This window comes from Prosopis cineraria, unplaced genomic scaffold, assembly GCF_029017545.1.
Source record: "Prosopis cineraria cultivar Desert tree isolate PC_DT_omini unplaced genomic scaffold, ASM2901754v1 PC6, whole genome shotgun sequence".
NCBI classification, from domain to species: Eukaryota; Viridiplantae; Streptophyta; class Magnoliopsida; order Fabales; family Fabaceae; genus Prosopis; species Prosopis cineraria.
In genome coordinates, this window is record NW_026555337.1 from 2396155 (window position 1) to 2405137 (window position 8983).

At 31.0% G+C, this 8983-nt stretch overlaps 1 long non-coding RNA gene across 1 annotated transcript; it reads left to right on the forward strand.

Annotated features, from left to right (window-relative positions):
- Positions 1-784: 784 nt before the first annotated feature.
- On the forward strand, positions 785-7388 carry LOC129312975 (uncharacterized). The gene is made up of 3 exons (XR_008593805.1): positions 785-870; positions 1174-1228; positions 7298-7388. It is a non-coding gene; the product is annotated as an uncharacterized LOC129312975 (long non-coding RNA).
- The last annotated feature ends 1595 nt before the right edge of the window (positions 7389-8983 follow it).

Below are 8983 nucleotides of genomic sequence, written 5' to 3' on the forward strand. Positions count from 1 at the left end.
AGTGAACGCGTATACTCTGAGAACTTTGTCTTGGTATCAAAGCATACAACTTCATGGCAATTTTCCCAATCCTTTCTACCTCCAACTTCCCTTTCTTCACCTTTAACACATCTCTATTGCTTTACACCACCATTGCCTCCGTTTTTGTCATCCACCACAACTCCATCTTCCCATACCTTTGTTGCTACTGTCTCACCTTTTTCCTTGAACACTATACCCAATATTGGTGCTACTATTGTCGTACAAACTAAGGCCATTCCAATACTTAATAGCCTGAATTATGTCGGACCTATCAAGTTGGACAAATCCAACTATATGCTTTGGTATAACTTTGTCTTGTTGGTGTTAAGAGGTTATCAACTTGAAGGTTTTGTTATCGAGATAAAGCCTTTTTACCAGAGTTTATTCCAGATGGTGCGAATGTTATGGTGCATCCTGAGTTTAAAGATTGGTACTTTATTAATTGACTTATATATGGCTGGTTACTTGGTTCCCTTTCCTCAAATATTACTTCTTAAGTATTACACTGTTACTTAGCCTCTTAGATATGATGAGTTATCACAGTTTTAACTTGTGCCAACATTAAGGCCAAACTTACTTGCATGAAAAATAAGTTTTAAGGAACTTGTAAATGCTATTTTAATGGAGTTTTACCTTAGCAAAATGACGGTCCTGTTAGATAATATGGCTCTTGCAGGGTGTTTAATTCCTCTCTTGGATCTTATCATGCAAACCTTAACTAGACTTAATAGAGATTATACTTTTATAGTGGTGCATCTTGCAGATAAAGAGGGTCTGTCTTGGATAGGCCTCCAATCCTCCCTTCTCACTTTTGAGCAATATCTTGAACACCTCTATGGTGTTAATAATGTAAGTAACTCCTTTATTGCATCAAGTTTTAAAGGTGATCCCTCTTCTGTTAGTTCTGGTAAGGGTTATTCAAGAAGTTTTCAACCACCCTGGCATGGTAATGGATGTGGCAAAGGCAATTGTGGGCATAATCGCAACACCTGAAACAATAATAATAACAAAGCTCAGTGTTAGTTATGCAAAAAGTTTAGGCATATTAGTGTTGATTGTCATCATCATCTTGATAAGAACTTTATCTCTCCTTAAGATAACAATACTCAAAACTCTCATTCTACCTTTCTTACTATGTCTGATACGGTATAGGATCCAGCATGGTACATGGATAGTGGAGCCTTAAACCCTGGAACTAATCAAGCTGGTAATATTTCAGGCTCCTTAAGTACTAAATCTTCATGTACTCTTACTATTGGTAATGGTGATGGTTTAAACATCAAAGGTCATGCTACTAGTACATTTTCAATGTGATACTAAAATATTGCTGTTAAAGGATATTCTGGTTGTTCCTGCCATTTAGAAAAATCTGGCAAGTGTTTTTAAGCTCGTTTTGGATAATGAGTTAATATAATTTTACTCTAACTAACTTGAAAATAGGCAAAGTGTTGTTTAAAGAAAAGCGTTGTAAAGGATTATACAAAAGTCAAAGGCACCCTTCAGATTTATTAGCTTTATGAATTAAGTAGTAGTAGTAAACTTATTGCTTTAAGTATTTCTTTAAACACTTGGCATAGAAGTTTAGGTCATGCCTCTTTTGCTATTGTCCAGAATATACTGAAAAGCTATAATATTCATTTGAAAGATAATGACAATATTGAATTTTGTGATGCATGTCAGTATGGTAAAATGCATAAGTTACCATTTTCTTTGTTTCATTTTTGATCTAAAGCACCATTGGATCTTATCTTTACAAACAAATGGGGCCCTACACCTGTTAATTCAAAATTTAGATTTAAATATTATGTGAGTTTTGTTGATGATTATAGTAGATTTACATGGCTTTCCCCTCTTCACTCTAAAGGAGAAGCACTTTTAGCTTTTGTGGAATTTAAAAAGCTAGTAAAAAGTCAATTTGATAAGAAAATTAAGACTCTCTAAAGTGATAAGGGTCAGTTTAAAAGCTTTTCAAAAGTTTTATTTGAGTCAGGAATCCTTTTTCATCACTTATGTCTATATACATTAAAGTAAATTGGACAAGTTGAACATAAACATAGAGACTTTATTAAGGTTGGATTAAACATTCTAGCCTAAGCATCAATGCCATTATACTATTGGTGGGAAGCTTTTATAAATGCAATTTATCTAATTAATCGTTTGCCCACTCTAGTTTTAAAGGACCAGTTATCATTTGAGGTTCTGTTTAGTTCAAGGCCAAATTATGGTAGCTTTAAAATTTTTAGATGTGCCTACTTTCCATGTCTTCATCCATATAACAAGCATAAACTTGAATCCAAAAGTGAACAATGCACTTATTTAAAGCTAAGTCCCTTACATAAAAGGTACAAGTGTCTCAATCCATCTGGAAGGATCTATATTAATTACCATGTAGTATTTAATAAAAATCATTTTTCTTTCATAGGATATTCATCTTCTTGAAAGTCTAATAATGCTGCATCATCCCTACAAGTCTCTAGGTCATCCTTTAATATACTATATTCTACAAATATGGAAGCAAAACATCTCAATCCAAATTCAACGTCCATTTTGTTTCCAGATGGTGATGACTCCTCACTTAGCCATATGACGTCATCCATGGATAGTCTTAACAACCATCATGATAATCGGCCTAATCAATTACCTAATCCTTCCTTAGTCTCTTATGTAGAAGTAATGAGCCCAATCACAGACAACCTAATGTCATCTATTGGATCTACTTAGGCACTTGGTTCTCTTACTTCTCAATCTTTAAAGCACACTAATATTGTACCATCATCTACTACTGTTGAATTAGTTGGGCCTAATAATACACACCTAATGATGACCCAATCTAAACATAGCAAATTAAACCTAAAAAGCCCTTTGTTAGCTTTGTTGCGGCCAATCTACAGTGTCTATGCACAAAATCATTGAGTGTTTCACAAGCTTTTCATTTAAATCACTAGCGAGCAACCATAGCAGTTGAGTATAATGCTTTGGTTTGAAATCATGCTTGAGATCTTGTTCCTGCTCATCCTTCTCAAAATATAGTTGGATGTTGTTGGGTTTTCAAGACTAAACCTAATCCAAATAACATGGTCGAAATGCATAAAGCTCGACTTGTTGCTAAAGGATATCTACAAGTTCCAAGTATTAATATGGTATTCCATCCTATCATCAAGCCTTCAACAATTCTTGTTATTTTTATATCATCCTAGAAAATTAACCCTTAATTAATTGAGTTAAATGAGGTTGCTTAAGTAAATTAATATTGTGTGTAGTTACAAAGAGCTAATAAATATTTTGGGTTATGATTTCAATTCAAGGATTGGGTTCAGAGCGGAGTTAGGACACTCGAATCTCAAGAAGGGAGAAAAAAAAAGAAAGTGTCTTTATGCCATATGTCGCATGTGTGTTGTGGCGCATGGTTGAATTTTGACAGTAAAAAGAGCAAAAATCAATTCAAAAATTAGAAAGGAAACAAAGAGAACATAAAAAGAACTTGAGAGCTCTGCTAAGGCACAAAGGATTTGAAGGTTTAAGAGTAATTTGAAGCTTATAAATACTAAAAATAAGTTTCTTAAGCCTTCTACTTCCATTATCTTCCAGTTTTCTTAAGAGTATGAGTTAAGATTTGCTTAAATAGGATGATTTTTTATCTATAAAAGCCATGACTTCGAACCCATTAACTTAAATAAAATTAATGGAAGCTTTTTAGGTTATATAAACTTAGTATTGATGATTTTACAAATGTTTAGTTGGTGGAGGTCATTAATGGTAAAAGATAGATCATTAATAAGATTGTTAGGAGTGTATAAAAGTTATTAATGATAGTTGGGTGATACATTGAAGTCATTGAGAATTAAAGGAAGTTAGTAAACTTAATGGGTATGTTTAAAAGTAAGAGATTGTGATTTTAGGAATTGAAGGTGTTGAGCTAGAGAGTTAAAATTGTCTTATGGATGACATTAATGATTGTTGAAAAGATTAAATTATAGATTAACCATTTTTACCACCATTCAAACTTGACGAGAGCTTTGGAAGTAATTTTTGAGGAAAAAAATCTTTGACCTCTCAAATATTTGAGGTAATTAAAAAAAATTTAGTTTGTGCATTTATTTGTTAATTAGTTATAAATGATTATAATTCATTTTGGAAAATATGAGTATTCTTTGAACATGTACTAAATGCAAATGTGGCAAAAAATCATGGAGTTAAATCTTGGTAATATGATCTTATCTGTGAAATGTTGATAAATGACTTGTTTGAACATAAACATGAGAACATGCATGACAAATGTGATGTGATGATGTTGTGATGCGAATGAAATTGAAAAAAAAATGTTGAGATTGTGAAAAGGGAATAATGCTAGGTATAAGTATATGCATAGTATAAATTGAGCATCTGCGTATTGCATGATTATTAAGGTGGGAATTCACTTAATGAGAGGAGTATGTTTTTAAATCCACATGATATGGTTGCTATTTAGAGCTCGATGGCTTGCCTTTTTATTTTTTTTATCCCATTTGTTCTTCAAGGAACCGTCCTACTTGTTCATTAAGTGTAACACACCAAATTTTTTTTTTAATAATTTAACTCAACCATAGTTGGGTTACAGCCACCCAACACATTTTTATATCAATAATTTCAATATAAAATATTTTATAATTGGCTTCAACTCACACACTATAATATTTCAGATAAATTTTTTACCTCCCACATGCCATTAGGCTAAATCACATTTGTCCATCCTTATACTCCCAACAAGTAAACTAAATCACATTTGTCCATCCTTATACTCCCAACAAGTAAAATAAGCAATTTATTAAATTTTCAACACAAGCCAGTTATTTGGCCTTATAATCATGCCATTTTAACCAATCCAAAGTAAACCAAATATTAAAATTACAGTCATCTAAATTATACCAAAAATAGAAATAGTTTGAAAGGCATGATTACATTTATATATTCATATAATTGATAATAAACGAAAAGCCCTAATATTGGCAATATAACACATTATAAATCATAAATTAAATACCCAAAAGAGACAGTGGATCTATACCACTAAGCCTCTGGGACTCCTCCACGTGTCACTCGTGGCTCTTCTCCTGAAAATTGTTAACCATATAATGAGACTCAAAAGTCCCAGTAACCAAAGCCAATTTATGATAGTGTATACAAACAGTTAAGTGTGTGCTTACTAAGTGAGAATTAAAAATAATATAATTCCAACAAATATAAGAAATATTACAATATACACAAACAACCATCCTTATATCCCTCCATTAACCTCGAGCCGTAACCCTCACTCGGTGCTAAATTACCCGGCCAAGGTAGATTAGCCCGAGCCCTTACAAGCCATCTATTGAGCTCCAATAGGGGCGTACCACGTGGCACATAAATACAACAATAATAGCAAGTCTCCCAACACCTCCCACAATAATTAAACAAATTCATAATAATATTGCACAATTATACAATATTACAAAATTCATAATTTTCTCAATAATCACCCAATTAACATGAAGTAACACTAATCATAAATTAAAAGCATGGTTACCTTGTGGCTTTTTCAATAAATTATTCCTTAAAATTTCTCTCTCACCACAATCTTCACCAGTAATACAATCTACAAATAACATATTATTTATAAATATTAGTTTCAATTTTTGAAACTAATAAAATAATTCTAATAATAGAATTAAAAATATAACATAATTTCTAATCTCAATCTTAATACAAATCTATAGTTAATACTATTAAGTAAAATTTTTAACTCCTCTTTTAATTATCAATAAACATTAATAATCTAAAAATCAACTTCTAAACTAATTTCTATTATCAAAATTTTCTTTTTATTTCATAAATTCGTACCTAAAATACCCAAAAATTAAAAATTGAGTCTCTAGTTTAGAATCATAATCCTATAACCATAATAATTCATTTTTCATCCCAAATAATCATCTAAACCTCAATAAATAACATATATTTTCAGATCTAGTTTAGAATTTGATTTATAAGCCACAAATTTAAAGATCATCAACAAATTTATACTCTATAACATTTATTATATTACTGACAACCTCAAAAATTATATTTATTCAACATAAATTCATCCCTCTTCCAGATCTTAAATTTTCTACCACTACAAACTCAGAAACCAAAGAAGAAGGATGACTAAGAAAAAATTTTTAGAACACTTACTTAGTCTTAAAAAGCTTAAAATCACACCCTAAATATCCTATTAAAAACTCTTACCTTAAAAACTCAGATCTCCCGCACCGGTGAAACTAGACGCTCTTTCAGTCTCAGCTCACGCACACGAAGAATGAAGAAACGAAAGGAAACAGGTGAGTTTTTATATAAAAATTCAGTGGGTCCCACACATTTTTTTTATTCTTTTCTCTCTCTTCTTTCTTTCTTCTTTTTTTTTATTATTATTATATGTAATGATGGAACGCGTAAACGCCGAAAGCAAAACTCGTTTTCTTCTTCTTCTTCCTTTTTTTTTTAAATACCCTTTCTTTTTTTATTATAATAATAATTTAATAATATTTTTTTATTATTTTTTTAATTAATTTTATTTTTTTAATTTTTTTTTAAATTTTAATTTAGAATTATATCCTAAGTTAGATTTAATAATCATCTCCTACTAATTTGCTTACCTCTAAATATTTTTTTTTAAATTTCTATTTACCAAAAATTAACTATTAAAAATTTAAATTGGGATGTTACATTAAAGGACTCAAACCTAACTACTATCTTTTTGTTTACAAGAAGGCAGGCTTAAGGATATGACACCCCATGGTTGTTAGTATTGGAAGAAACCGTGACTCATAACTAAATGTAGTAACCTTGAAAAGTAGCTCCTCACAAGTGAAGGGCTTGGATAGTCCAATTAACTGGACAAATCTCACTAAATAGCTAATGGTTTCATGTCAGAGGTACTAGTAAGATATAAAGATAGCATTGATCATACATATCATTATACTTCTATATGATTATTATTATTATGGTTTGGTATAACTTGATAGGGGCACCTAATTGTTAGTATTGTATTCCCTTCTGTGAATTGATAATTATTATTGATGTGAGTTTGGATGTATATTGTGCCTGGCTACATGGTTGTGAATATGGTGGTTGTGGCAAACATTTTAAAAGAAAAGGCATAAACTTGTTAAAATTGTGTAGATGCCATTTGATCATTATGATTGATTGACAAGTATTTATATAGGTTAGATTAATTTTGGTTACTAAATGGTTGTACTCACCCCTATCTCTTCAATATTTATAGGAACTAGCTCGAGCCAAGAAAATGGAAAAGCGCCTAAGGCTTAGAACATTGGTTCCCAATCTGTAGGCCTCTATTTGATTCATAATGTGTATTTTGATTTGATAATTGCTAACTAGAGAATCATACTATTTGGCCTCCTTGTACTATTACTTAATTTGACTTAAGTGTGTATTTTAGGCCCCGTGGTATATAACATGTTACCAAGTTAATATAGGGCTGAAATACTAGTACAAGTAAGGGAATGTCTAAATGCATGGATGTGATGGTTTTTATGTTGATTTATGAGAAATTGTCTTCCCCTTAAATTTTTTAGATCAAGGGGTTAAGAGTTGAAAATATAATGTATGTGATAGTGTGTCATTGTGGTGTATTGCACAAGTATTCTTAAGTTTATTGAGTATGATCCAAAGATAATTATAAGCTTTTAGCACTTAATTGTGATTTTGGACATCATAGTTGTAATTTAAAAGTTAAAAAGAGTGAGTTTGTAAATAAGTGTCTAAATTTTTTAATGAGAAATGATTTATAAGTGAGACTAGTGCTAGTAGTTAGCTCTCTAAAAGAGCTTTCCATTGACACTCAGAGCACCTCAATTGGATACCGGATGAAGAAATGAGGCGCATTAGAAGTTTACCCTTATTGGTGTCAAATGACAGCAATAATGCTATCAAAATTGTGCAATGTATCATAGCACATGGCACATGGCACAAAGAAGATTGTGCTGTAATGCATGGGAGGAATGCCACGGCGTACCTCTGTGTCTTTATACTGAATTGTCATTTTTCAGTTTAGATGCAAATGCTTTGATACAATTTAATCCCATATTTTCGTAAATATATTTTATTCTGATTTTTAAGTTATGAACATATAATATATTTTTCAAAACAGTTGAAAACTGGGGCTATCATTTATGTGATTTAATAAACGTGGCAATCCTCTTATATTAGCTCCATAATTATCTAGATTTTAGAGTTAAATGTGCAACAGTAAGGGCGACCTTACAATTTTAGTTTTAGATGCATCTTGAAATTGGGAAGTAAAACAACTTGACATTACTACTGCGTTCTTAAATGGTATCTTGCTGAGATGGCAATGGCAAAGCTACTCATTAGTGAGGGTGAGCAACTACATCCCCTCTCTTTGGGAAAATTTACAAGTTATACATGTAAATTTTGCCACTTTGCACCCCTTATTCTTGAGATTTTGCACCGTTTAGACTAAATAAAAATATCTTGTCTTAAAAGCTTATTAGGTATGTAATATTTTAATGATAAATATAAGATATGAAAGATATATCTTACATAAAAGACCTTATCAACCTATTAATATATATTTCTAAAAAAATGATGATTAAGCTACATATATTATTACAATTTTATTCCTGATATAATTATATTATTTTAAAAAAATTATTAATTTTTAAATTATATTATGTTGCAACCCTAAATTCGAGTCTTGGCTCTACTATTGTGTGACAGTATATATGGCATAGCCTGAGGGCTTTATTAATTCTACAAAGCCCTATCATGTATGTAAATTGAGAAAAGCTCTCTATAGGTTAAAACAAACCATATGCTTGGTTTGAATGATTGAGATCAGTCTTAGTTGCTTAGAAATTTCATAATAGTAAAAATGACACTTCTTTCTTCCATTTTTCAAAATAATGATAAACTCTTGGTGATATTC